The sequence below is a fragment of the Pteropus vampyrus genome, unplaced genomic scaffold (assembly GCF_000151845.1).
Source record: "Pteropus vampyrus isolate Shadow unplaced genomic scaffold, Pvam_2.0 Scaffold32, whole genome shotgun sequence".
In the NCBI taxonomy this organism is placed as follows: domain Eukaryota; kingdom Metazoa; phylum Chordata; class Mammalia; order Chiroptera; family Pteropodidae; genus Pteropus; species Pteropus vampyrus.
Window position 1 is genome coordinate 3,223,938 of NW_011888813.1, and position 14,873 is coordinate 3,238,810.

A 14,873-nucleotide genomic window follows, 5' to 3' on the forward strand; every position below is an offset into this window, starting at 1 on the left:
CTCATCTTTACCTAACATCTCTTCCAACCCTTCCCACCGTGCCCCCACCAAGTAACTACTATCCTGAATCCTTCCTAAAAGTTTTGATATACTTTTACTACATATTTATGGGTCTATCTAGTTTTACTAGTTTTTAAAATAGTGTTCTCTTGCATGTTTTTAAAGTATATTATGATATCACACTATCCCATTCTGACTTTGGGCATTAAATATATTTTATACATTATTTATATTCTTAAGATGTATCCATATTCATGCACATGGTTTCATTCATTTTACACAATGAGTGCTATTCATCATATAAATAGGACACAGATTATTTCTCTTTCCCTTAATAATGGACATATACATTACTTCCAAGTGTTCACTACCAAATATAATATCAAAATGGACATGTTAGTATGTGTCTCTTTATGGACATGGGAAAAGTTTCTCTAAGGTATTTAGCCAGATGTGAAATATCTTAGGCCAGGTGCATTTTCAACTCTACTAGAAACTGTAGATAGTACCAACTGCCTCTCTAAAATAGTTGTTTTCAGTGTGCTCTCCTACTATTAATATATGAAGCTTCCCCACACCTTTGCAGCAATTGGTGTTTCAGATTTTTACATTTTACATGTCCGATGGATTTAAATATATTTTATCATTGCTTTCCAATCTGGTTTCCATCTTCATTTAGATATAAAACTGTTCTTTCTGTGGACATCTAATAATCACCTTCTTGCCAAATCACAAAGACTTTACTTGTCCTCATCATTCTGCTCAACCTCAATTGCATTTGGCATACTGGTAACCACCAAGTCCAAACTCTGCTCTCCCTTTGCTTACATTGACAGTATTCTAGGAGAGAAAAGGCACAGAAGAAGATGTCCCCTTAGAGATTCAGATGTGAATCTGGTAGATAATTTAGGGAAGGCACTCTTCAAATAAATATATTGAATAATAGAACTGCAAATTTTGAAAATTAAGAAAAACTACAGGTAGCTTTTATAATATAAAATACATAAAATTAATATCAAAACAAATATTCCTAGGTCTAGGGTATGTGTGCAAGAAACAGCATTAAAACACATTCATAATAAGCACTACATTTGATGCAACATAATTATTTCTTAATTATGTTCAATGTAGTTTGTGTAACACATTTTTTGTTGATACACTTATTACTTATTAAATATAATGATTTTTATGGTTGAAAAATAAACATAATATTCAAGTCTACTGTAATGTCAAAAATGGGACTATGGATGTCATGAAAGCCATTTATAATGAATCTTTCATTTCCTTTCTCATGAGATATAGTTCACTCTGACTATGCAAACTATAATATAGATTTAAAATAAGATCATTTGGGTCTGGCCCCAGAGAGCTTTAAATGGGTCCAGATAGCTATAGATGAAAAATTATATAAAATATTGCTTACTGGAGTTCATGTATATATGAAATAATCAGCCCCATCATTCACTGCCCACCACTGACATCACTGATATTAAACAAATATTCATTTAAAAATTTACTCAACAGATACTTTCTGAGAACTGACTCATTGAGTTTTCTAGGTGAGGGAATTAAACAACAAATAGGGAAGTCTCATCCCTCACACAATTTAGATTCTAGATTTCTGTGAAAATAATGCCAGACCCTGATAAGCAGCTCCTGTTTTTGTGTTTTTTGAGGAATGAGGAGTTTTTGTTTGGGCAGAAAGAGTAGGGTATCTGTCAATGATGGCAAAAATAAAATTCTGAAATGTAATAAGGCTAATATCACAAATGTAAAATGATAACGTCAAGATTTTTCAAAATAGTCTAAATCTAAAAACACAGAGTAATAGCACCACATGACCTTTCTGAATGACATTGAGTAAAAAATTTTAAATAAAAATCATACAAATCCTTAAAAAAAAAAAGGACTTATTCTCTGTCCCACACATGAAGTTGGCAGTTACTAAAACCTATAACCAAGAATCTTCAAAGACTGAAAATTTTATGTAAAATAGCCCCTTTAATTGAAAAAAAGTAAGACATACTTCTATGGTGACTCTCATTAGACTTTGTATTCTGAATGTTTCCAAAACTTTTATTAAAGAACTATGGTGTTTCTTAATGGAAGAAATAGTGTTTATTAAAGAACACTATGGTGTTTCTTTGTATAATTTCTGTAATCAACATTCAAACAGATAACTCAGCAGAGAATACTAAAAGTTTGGCAAAAAATCTGTTATTATCATATATTTATTTATTTGTGTGTGTGTGTGTGTGTGTGTGTGTGTGTGTGTGTGTGTGTGTGTTTTGGTTGACTTGTGATGGTTCTAACAATGAGAGAGTCTCTTCAACTATTAGTTTATTCTGAATGTTTAGCTAAATATTCTACGGAATAGAAATGCTCTTTTTCTCAAGCATTGGGAACTACCAAAAAGATGAATTAATTATCTTCATGATTCTGTCAAAGTTTTGCTAAACAAAGGAGCAGAATTAAGGAGGAGGAGGATTATAGTACAAGCTTTTGCTGTTCTAAAAATATTGGGTTGGTTTTATAGATGGCTACCAAAAAATTTGGAGGAAAGAAAATCATCAATTTAGATGCCCTGTGCCATTTGTTCCCAAGCAATGATTTTTCAGATGCTGCCAAGGTCTCTTAGAGAAGAACCCACATCAATTATGGGATAATCAGTTATGAGAATAACAGTATCCGAAACACTAGATTTTTTTTTCCTTTGCTTTGTGAAGATATGTATGTGGATCAAAAAATGCTTGTGTTCCATGTTGAGGTTCTTTGATTTCTCAAAAGGAAATATGCTGGTCTAAATTTATGGACTATTTTTGGAACACCAGAGAAAAGACCAACTGTGTCAAACTTGAAAAAATTATAACTGTCAGTGGATCTTGGCTGGTTGGCAGATATACTTGAAGCATTGAGTATACTCAATCTGAAACTTCAAGAGAAAATTTCCAACCTCGTTTCTCATTGTATTAAATTTTAAGCATTTAAATGGATACAGAATAATAATGCTAAAAAAAAAAACTAAAAAACTAATTATCCCAACTTGATGACGATTTCAAGGACAATATCTTAAAAATGATTTTAAAGTGGAAAATATTGAGTCTCATCTACTTCTATGGTAAGAAAAATGTGAATGGTATTTTTTTTTTTGATATTATGGCAAAAATCCCTTTTGGAAACTCATAAGAAATATTTTCTAGGATTGGATAGTACACAACTGCTTGGAATAGAGATTTTTAAAGTTATGCTTAATTCAGTTTCCAAAATTAATTTTTATATAATCATGAATGGAGTAAAATATCACACAAGAGGAAGTAAACAGGCTTTGCTTGTCATTATTTAATGTTCATCACCATATACGTGACACACATTATTTTCACTTTCAACAAACGGGAAAAATAACTACATTTGATATTGAAGTACTATCATGCCTTTCATTTTCCACATAATCTACCATATAAAAGTTTATGGCAACTAAGTATACTTAATTCTTAGATAATCAAATTTTAAATAATTATTTGTATGATTAAAGACAACTTTTTTCCTCTAAAACTACCACTGAAATGTTTTTACCTATTACTTTGGAACTGTAGAAAATTTATGCATCAAAGCTACTATCTTTATGGTCTATGTCATTTCTTTGTGAGTTCCTGGTCTTATCATACTTTCTCAGTAGAAGATTTTTCCCAGGACTTGGCTTTAGTCATTTTCTCTCGTGTGTGTGTGTGCATGTGTGTGTGACTTAAAAAATTATAATTTCTCATAATTTGAACTATGATCTTCATGCAGGGAACTACCAAATATGTGTTCTTCACATTTAAACCAAATCTCCATTATTATATATTCATTTTCATTTGTTCACTGTCTATGTAGAGAACACTTACTATCTGCAGGTCTTGCCACAGGCACTAGAAATAGAGCAGAACACAAAGCAGTCAGTGTGGGTTCCTTTTGAGTTGCCTGTTGATGACCTCCTTAAATATCGGCTCAAAATATTGCATTCAATTTTTATTCCTTAAAACTCATCATTTTCCATTTCTACTAGCTCTCTTTCTTAATATTTTTGGTCAGTGCTACGATCATCCAAATGTTTAACTGTGGGTTAACTTCTTTATCAGGAGGAAGAAGAGAAGATTTTGTTAGTTTTCTCTCTACACCTATCCATTTTTTATTTCATGTCTGTTCTTTCCTATCATTTTCTAATTGCCTCCGCACACCAGCATTCAGTGTCTTCCCTTTCCAATCTATTCTGTACACAGTTGGAATACTGTTTTTAGAATATCATCTGCATACTGTCACATCCCCGTTCAAAAACCTTCATTGGTTCATCATCTATGGAATAAATCTAAACTTGTCATTCTAGCATTCAAGACAATCCATAAAGTATGAGATTCTTGCCAGTTTTATCTCCCATGATGCTCTAATATAGATTTTCTGCTACAGTCAGACCATTCTCTTCACTGTCCACAAAAAATACATAAGCTTCTCCACCTCCATATTTAACACCTCCTGAAATCCTGTCCTCTCCCCCAACTGCCCCATTTTCTTCTCTAACTGGCCAGGTTTCACACAATTTAAGATAAACCTGTAGTACCACCTCCTTCTGAATTTTTTTTTTCTTTAACTCTCAATCAATATTCAAATCTCTCAGAAAGTGTGAACTATTTCACTTTTCTTGGCATTCATCATGTTTTGATCTTTTAGCTTAAAAAAATGAGTATATTTTTAATCTCTGAAACCAAATTCAATTTCCTTAAGGTTGGGGCCCTCGTTTTTTACTTTTCTTTTGCAGCTCCTAATGTTGTGATTCTGTTTGTCTAAACATTTACATTATAGAAAGTGTCAGCCTTTGACAGATTTAAATGTGCCACAGTCTAACCACATCCTCTAAAGGCTGTGCACAGTGAAGCACCATATTAAATGGTTAGCTTTTTACAAAGAGCACAGTTGCACCCCCTTAGAGCAATGTTTTAATGGGATCTCCTGCATGACCATATTCCTTCTGTTTGTATTAGTTCTCCAAACAAAGAATAACTCAGTGCCTCCATACGTACCATTTACAATAATTCGATCAGTGGGGCTTTCATGTCAGTTGTAGAAAATTAGAAATTATTTCTCACTACTAAAAGTAGTGACTGCAAAAAAAAAAAAAAAAGCCAAGGATTGCATTTTGATTTTATATTCTCTTTGTAAACTGTACTTAGGCATTTGATTCTATTAACTGAATTAGTATGTGGAAAGCCTTGTGAAAGATAGGCTACCCAGACAAGTTTATAAATATCATTCGCTCTCTGCACAAAGGAGTAATGGTGAGAGTTATAGATTAAGGAGAAAATATCAGATGCATTTGCTGTGACTAACAGCCCTAACACGGCCTCGTTCTTGCTCCATTACTGTTTATTATCTGCTTTTCAACAGTGCTCTGCATTTTCTCCAAAGATTCTGATTTAGAGATGAGCAGAGTGTTCCTCAAGCGAGAACATGTTCAATGTGCAGTCTGTCGATAGCAAAGTGTTGATAGACATTATTCGAGAATTTCGTTATGTCAGGAACTGCACCCCTGTAGCTCATAATGAGAACCAGGCACAGCTATTAGGTTGATTTGCCGAGGCCACACTTTCCTCTCATCTGGCCAACAGTGCCAGAAAAGATGGAGGTCCTCACCCAGCGCCTCCCAATTAATGGCATTCTACTAAGCAGCTTGTGCCTGAAAGTCACAGATAATTCTGTGATTAGAGTAACCCCATCGCCCCCACCCCACCTCACCATCTTTCCAAGGAAAATAGGTGTCCAGTTGGCTGGTAATGCTTCTGCATGGACTCTATGGGATTTGTGAAAAGATCATGATGTTAAGACCAGCATTGTCTAAAAGAAGAGATATCTAGGCTGGACCAGAGCAAAGAGAATTCCCCAAGAAATGGGTTTTCAATAGTTTTACATTAAGGAATAACAGGAAGCTTTATTAGAAGTTAATTTTCTTCAACAGCTTTATTTAAGTATAATTTAATAGCATAAATTTACCCATTGCAAGTGCATGATTCAATGCTTTTTAGAAAATTTATAGAGTTGCACACCTATCATCATGATAGTTTTAGAACATTATCACCACCTCCAAAAGTTTCCTTGTACCCCTTGTTCGCAGTTAATCCTTATTACCCTCCTAACCCCCATGCAACCACTGATCTGCTTTGTGTCTCTATATAGTTGTCTTTTCTCAATGTGTTATATACATGAAATTATATAATACATAGTCTTATATGCTGGGATTTTTTCACTAAGCAAATGTTTGAGGTTCAATTATGTTGTAGCATTTATCAGTAGTATACTCCTTTTCATTGATGACTAGTAATCTATTATATGTTTATCCATTCACCAATGGATGGTCATTTGGATTATTTCCAGTTTGGGGCTATGATGCATAATGTTACTATGAATATTCACATACATGTCCTTGTGTGGATATATGTTTTCACTAAAAATTTATCTTTTTTTCCCTCAAAATTAATTCTTTTTTTAAGTACCATAATTCTAAACTTTATTGGAGTGGTCAATACCCACAGAAAATAGCAACTGCAGCCAAGACTTTAAAAGAATGAAAAGCTGGATTTGATTCATTTCACTCAACTAAATTCTCTACCTCAGCTTTATTGTGTCCAGGTAAGTGTATACAGAGAAATGACATAAGGTCAACTCAAAATGCTAGAAGGTCAAGGGTTATGAACTTTTTTCTCTTAGGTGTACAATAGTCCGAAGAATACAATAAAATCTTCTCTGGCATCGACTCATTCAATGCCATAGATCTTGAGATAAACAGAACAACAAATCTATTAAGACTTGATTCTCAGTTTAAATAATGTCTGTTCTAAGAAGTACTCAGCAAAATACTCTCTATCTCAGAACAGAAAATTTTTGCTACCGACTTACAGATATGTAGTGTATTTTTCTGGCAGGCAGACTATCCCTCCAACAGACTAAATGTCGTGTCATTCCCCGCAACCAAATTCTTATGTTGAAGTCCTAACCACCAATGTAAAGATATTAGGAGGTAGGGCTTTGAGAAGCAATCAGATTTAAATGAGGTCGTGAGGAGACGTATGCCCTTGTAAGAGGAGACCAAAGAACTGATCTTGCTCTCTCTCTGCCATGTGAGGATACAGCAGGAGGCAACCATCTGCAAGTTTGCAAGAGGGTCCTCACTGGAGCCTGACTGTGCCGGCACCCTGATCTCAGACTTTCAGCCTCCAGAACTATGAGAAATAAATGTCTGTTGTTAAGTCACCCAGTTTAGAGTATTTTGTTATTGCAGTCTGAACAGACTGAGACAGCCCCTTTCAATGACTTTCGCCCTACCCTAACATGACCCTTCCTTTCTCAAAACAAAACAATACAAGCAAAACTATGGAAATTAAGATGAATATTATTTTGTTGTTTGCTTCTAGTATAAGTGCTTATCTTGAAATTTTATGAAATTAAAAACACCCAGCAAGGTATTTTATTTATTCCTGGTATCTTGTAGATAGTTTTTCAGAGGCCCTTCTTTCATAATAAATATGTTATTGCAGTTTTTCCACATAAAAGAATGATTTTAATTTGCTTTAGTGTCAACATTTTTAATGAGGGCACACATTTCTGAAATTATAATTTAAATCACTAGGAAAATGTGATTTTTCTTTACGAAATGTGTTCAGAACAATCCTGGAGAAGCATAACCCTTGGTAAATTGAAGGGCATCCATAATGCACATAATCACTCTAGTGTATGTAGCTTTAACTGAGGTCTCTGATAAATGTCCCTTGTTTAGTTGGCAGAAGATGCATGAGGGAAAAATATAGCATCATCGTATGCCTCTTGGGACACTGCCTCATGAGCCCAAACTGTGCCAAATATTGATAACATAGTAACCACAGCAATGACTGTGTGTGATAAAATAGAGATGTCAAAAGTTCTGTACAATCAAAAAAGCGCATCAAATATTATCAACAGGATGTATTTCTGGGACAATCAGTAAACAACCTGAGCCGTGGGGATACCTCTTGGGAAGTCATGTGGTCAGACAAAAGGGCACAGGACAATTTCAGCCATAATCAGCACATTTAGCTTTCAAAACCAAATCATTATAATTACAAAAGGTTGCTGTGTCTCTGCATTCAGAGTACATTTACCTGAGGAATAGAAGTTGAACAAGGAGCTACATCTTGCTGCTGTTGCCATCTTCTTGGTTGTCAGAAAAAAAACCAAAATGGCATTCTTTTTAGGCTCTGATGGGACAGGAGCAACAGTGGTTTGGGCCATTTGAATGTGAGGTGGCCATAGCGTACCGACTTTTGGTATCTTACAGTTGGAGACACCAGTTTGGAACTCAGAAGAAAAATCTGTCTGGAGAGTTGAAATTTTAATTCATTAACATAAAGATGCTAACTGAAGCATGGCAATGCATAAGCCAGTGAATAGATAATTTGCTGATTGAGGAGAAAACCAGGAGAAAACATTCCTAAGTGTCCATATACTATTAAGAACTTGCAGAGACAAAGAGCCTGCAAAAGCTGGTAGGCTGTCTCAGAAGCCTAAGGAAATGAGTGCGTACGACGCATAGATGAGGTGGGGTGTCCCTGTAGTGCCAAATGCTACAGAAACATTATTGACAAAAAATCCTGAAAAGTATCCATTTGCTTTAGTAGTTAAGAGGTTGTTGGCAATCTTAACCAGACCACAATGGACTGAGAAGTGGAGAGAACAAAGACAGTGGAGATTACTCTTTCAAGATGTTTGGCTCTGAGAAGAAAGAAAGAGAGGTGTCACTAGTGGGAGGAAGAGAGGAAGGATACTTATTTAGTTATTTATTTAGGTAACTCAATAAACTAAAAGAGGTTTTGGAAAAGAAGTAGGGAGGGAAATATGGAAGACACGAAAAGAAGAAGGATTCTGATGAATTTTAGATACTCAGCCAGTATCAAGTTCAGGAGTGAGCGATCCAGATGCAAGGATCCCAGAGTTCACAGAGATTAGTTTGCTTGACTAGTCATGCTACTAATAAGTGTCAGAAACAAAGCCCGTCACAGATCTACCATTTCACAGCCAGGGCGTTTCCCGTTGTACCACTGCACAGTCCTGTTTAAGCCTACGGATCTGCCGAATGGTGCTTCCTGTGGGTGAAAAGGTAGATTCAGAAATGTCAGTAAGATCTGAAGAGGACGCACTCTTGAGAGCCAAATTCCTGATTTTTGTGATAGCTGGAAGGTCTAACAGCTTCCCTATACTGAAACAGGTTTCCTCTAATTTTCAATCCTCTTACCCCAATGCATTGTATCTGTTTCTGCTTACCCCTTAATTTGTCTGCCTTGTACCCATGGCTTTGCCTTCACAATGGCCTTTGTCATACTCTCAGGGTATGGTTGCTAGATAAAATGCAGGATGCCAAGTTAAATTTGAATTTCTAATAAATAATAAGTTTTTATTTAGTATAGATATGTCCCATTCAATCCTTGGAACATGTTTATGCTAAAAAGTTATTCATGTTTATCTGATATTCGAATTCAAATGGGCATCCTGTTTTGTTTGTTTGTTTGTTCATTTGTTTTGTTTTTTACTAAATATGGCAACCCTATCCCAGGGGTCAGATAGCCTGCTGATTTTTTCCTTTCCATCATTCCTACGCATTATGCAATGGTCAGCTCCTATTCCACAGTCTAGATTGAGGCCCAGATTGAGAACTATTCACATGCTCTGCTGGTATAGCTGTCCCCAAATAGCTGATTAACCTTAAATCACATATATTTATCTTAATGAAGTCTAGTGGGTTTTTCCCCCTAGATTATGCTTCTTTAGACATGTATTGTTCCAATAAATATCAAAATTTCTTAGTACCCCATGAGCAAACACTAATTAATGGCAGATAAAATCAATAGAAATGGAAGGAAAAAAGACAAAACTGCCTCGTATTTTTATTTTTCCTCAGATAATACACAAAGCAAATAAGAAATGATAATCACATTTAATCCCTACTAATTTGTTGATACATAAAGGGCAGTTCATGCAAAAAAATCTGGGTTGTATCCTCCTCATCTTATCTCAAAGAACTGCCTGGAAGTCAGCAACTATGAGTTGCTGACCCAACATGATAGCCCGAACAATAAATACAATGAAATAAGGGCTCAGTTAATTTATGCAACCCTGCCCTAATCTGCTAACTCAAGTATATACTAAGTACATATGTGAAAGAGTGGGAGAAGTGTTTAGTCCTCAAAAAAACCAAAAACACATTTTGCCCCAAGCATTTTTCCCCTTCATTTAAAAGTTAAATTGTGTATTTCAAAGATAAATCTAAGCCATGTGTCTCACTTTTTCCCGTTAACAGCAAACTGTTCTGAAAAAGCTCACTGTCATATCAAGGACTTCCAGAATGTCATTTTTATTACAAATGAGAAAACTACATTTTTTCCCTAAGCACAAAACAACATTCAATCTTGAAAATACATACATATGGTTCTAACTCACATTTCATGAACTACAATAATAATCTATTTTCAGCTGAACAATTTATAGCCTTCTGAAGATACTTATCTGATCAGTGTCATTAACAGTTTAACGGTTATTAAGAGTCTGCTATGCGCTAGACACTAGGCTATGTACTTCACAGTCTAATATCAATCACCCTGGTAGAGTTATATTATTAACTAATTTTAAAAAGATATTAAAGTCTCAAGATGTTATGTAACATGTGAAGCAAATATACAAGTTCTGGCTAACACAGAAGTCCATGGTCTTTTCATTTTCTCAATTGGTAGTATGTTCCCTTATAGATAAGAAAAGCTAAAGCTTCCCTATTTTCTATGAATCCATAGTCTTAATAAAAGATGTACACAAAAGTCTATTGATGCAAAGTTGACTGACCCATATTTTACTCAGTGGAGAACAATACACTAAGATGGTACATGCATGAATCTAAAAACTAATCCGTCTTTACAAGAAATTATAAAATTCATCAAAATAGAATATACAGATTCTCTTTATTAAGATAATATATAATAAGTTCTATCTTCTGTGCTCACAGCTTTTCTGGAGGGTTGGGAGTTATATATGGATTATATTTTTTGGTATTATGAGGGTATAAGAAATTTTCAAAGTGTATGCATTACAGAGAGCCAAGAGGGAAGAGTGAATGGAAATACAGATTCTGGATTCCGACACTCGTGGGGGCCAAACCAAGTCCTACCGCTCATTTGCTGGTTATTCAATTATGGGTCCTTTGCTGAACTACTCGGTACCTCAGTGTCTTCACTTATAAAATGGACATCATAATACCTATTTACAGGAATGTTATAACAATTAAATGAGATTATATTAAGAAAATAGTTGGCCCAGTGCCTGGAACATAATAAGCAAGCATCCTGTAAATGGTGGTTGTGGTTGTAGCTGAATAATCAAGCCAAAAACTTTGGCAGTCATAGTAGGGCCATGGCGGCCAATGAGGCGACATTTTCAAATAATTATAGTCCATGAATAGGAAAAGGAGAAACCTAGCTAAGTGTTTGGCAGCATGGGAAGAAGAAGGGGGTGAGGGAAGATGTCAGAATTGGCAAATGTGAAGACACCAAAGGGCTTGACAGCAAACTTGCTATGTATAACAAAGAAAAACAGGCTTTTTACACTTTGGGCCATAAATAAACTCCGTCTGAATATTTCACACAAGAACAAAATAAAACATTGAAGGGATTATTTTTATTGGATTAAGAGAAATAAAAAATTAGGAGGTTCAGAATTTATATGACTTAGACATAGAAATGAGCATTAGCCCCACCAGCCTCTTATCTAAAAGTAACTATATTATTACTAATGGGAATCATACATTGGAACTTTTAAAAACTGAAATTACAATTAATTGTAAGTTGTGTTTGTTTAGTGATAATAAAAATAAAATTGTAAAAATAAAAATGTAAAAATAAAATTAATTGTAAGTTGTGTTTGTTTAGTGATAATAAAAATAAAAATCTGCCTTTGAGGAAAAAGTCTGAATATAACCACTTTATTATTATTATTATTATTATTATTATTAATTAATTAATTTATTTATTTTAGGCAAGACAACCCTTGGTTTACCTCACAGATTGCAAAGATCTTGTCAGCTCACAATCTCTTATTTTTTTTATTTTTTATGCCTACAGCACCTGATCCGATCTTCCTAGGTGGTCTCCCATCCAAGTACTAACCAGGCTTGACCCTGCTTAGCTCCCGAGATCAGATGGGATCGGGCTTGCTCAGGGTGGCATGGCCATAGACTTTACTTTTCTGTTTTAACAGCAAACTATGACCTGTGACCAAATATGGCCCACGGTCTGTTTTTGTAAATAAAGTTTCATTGGAACACAACCTCATTCACTTTCTTACTGCCATGGCTGCTTTTGTGCTAAAGACTATATGAACTGCAAAGCCTAAAATATTACCACATGGCCCTTTATAACAAAAGTGTGCCAACCTTTTTCTTATAGGTAGGTATTTTGTCTTACTCATATTAGGCAGCCATAACAAAACACCACAGAGTGGCCTGAACAAAAGACATTTCTTTTCTCATAGTTCTAGAGGCTGGAAGTCAGGGTATCAACATGGTTGGTTTCTGGTGAGGCTTTCCTCCAGGCATACAGGAGGCCACCATATCATTGTGTGCTCACATGTGGGGTTTTGTGGTGGGGGGAGGGGGATGGCAGGAGGAAGAGAGTGAGCACACCTCTCTGGGAATCCTCTTTTTAAGGACAGTAATCCTATTCTATTAGGGCCCCACCTGAAAAGGCAAAAAGGCAAGACCCTACATCAGCAAAAAGCTTATGACTCACTTTATTGCAATATTCACTTTATTGTGGTGGCCTGGACAGAACCTGCAAAATCTCTGAGATATGCCTGTACTTCATTTAACCTTAATTATCTTCTTGGAAGCCCTATCTCCAAATACAGTCACATTGAGAGGGAGGGCTTCAAAATATAGATTTTGGGGAGACACATTCAGTCTATAGCATATTTCAAACCTATGAAATATAATTTAGTCTGAAATATCCATTGTATTTCCTTTCCAATACACCCTCCAGTGTGCCTTTCTAAACACATCTGGAAAATAGGTTGAAAACAAAGTACAGTGGAAACCTTCTCCACTAACTATAAATAAAGAGACTATCCAGAAACCTTACCCCAATGTTACTCTTAGCAAAGCATTTAAGCTTGGAGAAAAATAGAGATGAAATGACTTCTGGAGGGCAGAACAAATTCTTCCATTGAGAAACTGAAAGGCACCTATTAATCCATTCCCCAAATGGTAGTTTTCATCATGTGGATGCCTTTTTATCTTACTGAGGAAAACAGCAGTGAAAGTACTTTGGGAGAATCTGTGATCAAGTGGGTTTTAAAGATTCAAATAAGCATTGATGGGTCAAAGTCAAGGTATAGGCCTCATCATTCTTGCACTATTTGCAAAAAGGATATAACTCTATTTCTCCAATAACCACAGAGCATTTTAAGAGACACTACCTCATTCATCTTCTGGGTGCCCTTTGAAGTAAGTGTCCCATATTTTATTTCTATTTTATAAATGGAAAAACTAGGGCAGAGAGCAGTTATATGCCTCTCCCTAGAGTGAATCAATCACCAGAGGAACTAAAATAGAACAATTTTAAATCCCTTGTTCTCTATGCATTCAACCACGAATTGGTGTATTAAAGACCTCTCCATAAATAAAAAGTGTCCTATGCTCACTGTAATAAAGTATTATTCACATTGTGATCATGATTTGTATTTCCTGCATTGCCAATATGGTGGATGCCTCTCTAACTTTGTTACTTTTAAAGACTCCCTTTTTCAATTATAAGGAACATGAACATCAATAGGAAAGAAATTTTAAATCAAAATAGGTTATGGCCAAAGCTCCAAAAGTAATGCTGGATTCAGATCCTGGTACCATGCCGCCTCATGACATAGAAACAGGCTCTAGCACCATCTAGTGGGAGACCAAAGAAACTCATGGATTATTAAGAGGGTTGTTTGTCATCCTTGGGGTTCCCTTCATTGAGACGTTTGGATTACTTCCCGACTAAAGCTTCCTGGGGCTCACTCCCACATAAGCAAATATATCTTTCGTCGAAGTCACTGTAAAAGTACACCAAGGGTTGGACTTGGGTAACCTGTCATAGCTTCGTTCCCAATGACACAAAGTAATAAGGACAAGGACTAGAAGTGGGAGAAATGAGTTTAAATCTATTCCATCACCAGTTCCTTGGTCTTACACGAATTACCCAGTCTCTCCAAGTGCCCATTTATTTATCAATATAATGAAGTTAAGAGTAGTGATGATTAGGGGAGCTCTTTGATTTAGTAATATATCTAGATAGTGACTCTCAACAAATATTAGTTTCTTTCCTTGAAAGGATTCCAGTAACATTTCCCACATAACTCTGTCTTCTTTCTGCATGTGCCTGTGTCCAAATTTCCTCTTCTTATAAGGACACCAGTCCCATTGGATTAGACCCACCCTAATGACCTCATTTTAATTTAACTACTTCTTTAAGGACCCTATCCCCAAATACAGTCACCATCTGAAGCACTAGGGGCTAGAACTTTAACATATGAATGTGCGAAGGAAGCACAATTTAGCCCATGGCAAGCACGATAGGCACATAGCCTCGCAGCAAGTAATTACAGAGGCAGGATAAATCCCCAGCCCCAGCCTAATGTGGCCTAGTCAGGCTGCCTCCAGACAGAGGTAAGTAGGAAAACACAGTTTTATAGATCAAATGAAAGATCCCACTTACTTTCGTTTAAGGTAAACTGTGAAATCTTTTTCCTCTAGGATCATAGGTTTCTGAGATAAAAAGAAGTCTGCAAGTACAACAATG

General features: G+C 35.6%; 1 protein-coding gene and 1 pseudogene across 3 annotated transcripts in view; both read right to left on the bottom strand.

Moving 5' to 3' along the window:
* The window catches only part of DIO2 (iodothyronine deiodinase 2), a 173,013-nt gene that overhangs the window by 121,036 nt on the left and 37,104 nt on the right, over positions 1–14,873 (bottom strand). The window lies entirely within an intron of this gene.
* On the bottom strand, positions 12,153–12,276 carry LOC111737952 (annotated as a pseudogene).